Below are 2,871 nucleotides of genomic sequence, written 5' to 3' on the forward strand. Positions count from 1 at the left end.
GGCCGGTTTAAGAGGAAAGGCATGAGGAACATTTATCTTACAAGGAGTTAAGACCTGGACTTGTATCCGGTTTGTATTAGAGATAGACTAGTCCTAATCCTAATAGGACTCTACATGTAACCCGCCCCTCGAACATATATAAGGAGCGGCAGGGCTCCCCAAAAGAGACAAGATTCACAAGTTCCACAAGTTGGACAAGTTAGGTTTAGACAATAGCTCTCGAGAAAGAGCACTCTTGTAACTCTGGTCGTCATCATCAATATCACTGAAGCAGGATGTAGGCTTTTACCTCCACTGTGAGGGGCCGAACCTGGGTAAAACATCGCGTCTCTCGTCCCGCTCAACCCCTCTCAAGCTACCACATAGATGCGTTGGCCTCGCGACTAAGTCCTGACACTAAGGACATCTGCCGTGACAATTCCATGACAACGGGTGAGAAATTCTCATCGTAGTCAACTCCTTGAACTTGTGAAAAGACTCTTTCCCACAAGTCGAGCTTCATAGACAGTAACATTACCGCCCACGTCCGTCTTCTTCTTAAAGATCCATTTATCTCAATGGCTCGCTGATCATCGGGCAAGTCCACTAAAGTCCATACTTTGTTCTGATACATGGATCCTATCTCGGATTTCATGGCTTCTAACCATTTGTTGGAATACGGGCCCACCATCGCTTCTTCATAGCTTGTAGGTTCATTGTTGTCCAACAACATGATATCTGAGACAGGATTACCGTACCACACAGGAGTAGTACATATCCTTGTCGACCTACGAGGTTCGATAGCAACTTGATCCGAAGCTTCATGATCACTATCATTAACTTCCTATTCAACAGACGTAGGCGCCACAGAAAACATCTTTCTGTGTTGCATCACTTTCTGGTTGAAATAAAGGTTCGACAACCTCATCAAGTTCTATCTTCCTCCCACACAATTCTTTCAAGAGAAACTCCTTCTCGAGAAAGGACCCGTTCTTAGCGTCAAACAATTTGCCCTCGGATCTGAGATAGAAGGTATACCCAACTATCACCATTGGGTATCCTATGAAGATGTGTTTGTCCGCTTTGGGTTCGAGCTTCTCCGGCTGAAGCCTTAAGCATCGCAGCCCCAAACATTAGGAAACGACAACTTTGGTTTCTTGCCAAACCAATGTTCACACGGCGTCGTCTCAATGGACTTATATGGTGTCCTATCTAAAGTGAATGCGGCTGTCTCTTATGCATAACATCAAAATAATAGTGGTAGATCGGTAAGAGACATCATAGATCGCACCATATCTCATAAGGTTCGATTACGACGTCCGAACACACCATTACCCTGTGGTGTTCCAGGTGGCTTCAACTGTGAAACAATTCCACAATGTCTTAAGTGTTTACCAAACTCATAACTCAGAAATTCTCATTGATCAGATCGTAGGAATTTGATCTTCTTGTTATGATGATTCTTAACTTCACTCTGAAATCGCTTGAACTTTTCAAACGTTTCAAACTTGTGCTTCATTAAGTAAATATACCTATATCTACTCAAATCGTCAGTGAAGATGAGAAAATAGCGATATCCACCGCACGCTTAAATTCTCATTGGATCACACGCATCAGCATGTATGATTTCCAACAAGTCACTTGCCCGTTTCATTGTACCTGAAAATGGGGTCTTAGTCATCCTGCCCATGAGGCATGGCTCGCATGTGTCAAGCGATTCAAAATCAAGTGACTCCAAACATCCAACGATATGGAGTTTCTTCATGCATCTTACGCCAATATGACCTAAGCGGCAGTGCCACAAGAAAGTGGTACTATCATTATTAACTCTACATCTTTTGGCGTGAACATGTGTATTACCATGACCGAGATTTAATGAACCATTCACATAGGGTGCATGACCATGAAAGGTATTATTCATGTAAACAGAATAACCATTATTTTCTAATTTAAATGAATAACCGTATTGCAATGAACATGATCTAATCATATTCATGCTCAACATAGACACCTGATAACATTTATCTAGGTTCGTTACTAATCCCAAAGGCAGATGGAGCGTGCGATGGTGATCTCATCAATCTTTGGAAACACTTCCAACACACATCGTCACCTCGCCCTTAGCCAGTCTCCGTTTAGTCCATAGCTTTTGCTTCAAGTCACCAATAATAGTAACTGAACCGGTATCCAATACCCAGGTGCTACCAGGAGTACTAGTGAGGTACACATTAATAACACGTATATACTTTGTTGAAGTTGCGAGCCTTCTTATCTACCATGTATTTGGGGTAATTCCGCTACCAGTGACTGTTCCCCTTACAATAGAAGCACTTAGTCTCGGGATTGGATTCAACCTTGGGTTCCTTCACTGGAGCGGCAACTGGTTTGCCATCCATGAAGTTTCCCTTCTAGCCCTTGCCCTTCTTGAAACCAGTGGTCTTGTTAAACCATCAACACTTGATGCTCCTTCTTGATTTCTACCTTTTGCGGTCTTAAGCACCGCGAACAGCTCCGGGATCAACTCCATCCCTTGCATGTCATATTTCATCATGAAGATCTAGTAGCTTAGTGATAGTGGCTAGAGAACTCTATCAATCACTATCTTATCTGGAAGTTTAACTCCCACTTGATTTAAGTGATTGTAGCACCCAGACATTCTGAGCACATGCTCACTAGTTGAGCTATTCTCCTCCATCTTGTTGGCTAAAGAACTTGTCAGAGGTCTCACACCTCTCAACACGGGCATGAGCCTGAAATCCCAATTTCAGCTCTTGGAACATCTCATATGTCTTATGGCGTTCAAAACGTCATTGGAATCCCGATTCTAAGCCGTAAAGTATGGTGCACTAAGCTATCAAGTAGTCATCAGGGTGTGTCTGTCAGGTGTTCACA

The sequence above is a fragment of the Triticum dicoccoides genome, chromosome 3A (assembly GCF_002162155.2).
Source record: "Triticum dicoccoides isolate Atlit2015 ecotype Zavitan chromosome 3A, WEW_v2.0, whole genome shotgun sequence".
NCBI classification, from domain to species: Eukaryota; Viridiplantae; Streptophyta; class Magnoliopsida; order Poales; family Poaceae; genus Triticum; species Triticum dicoccoides.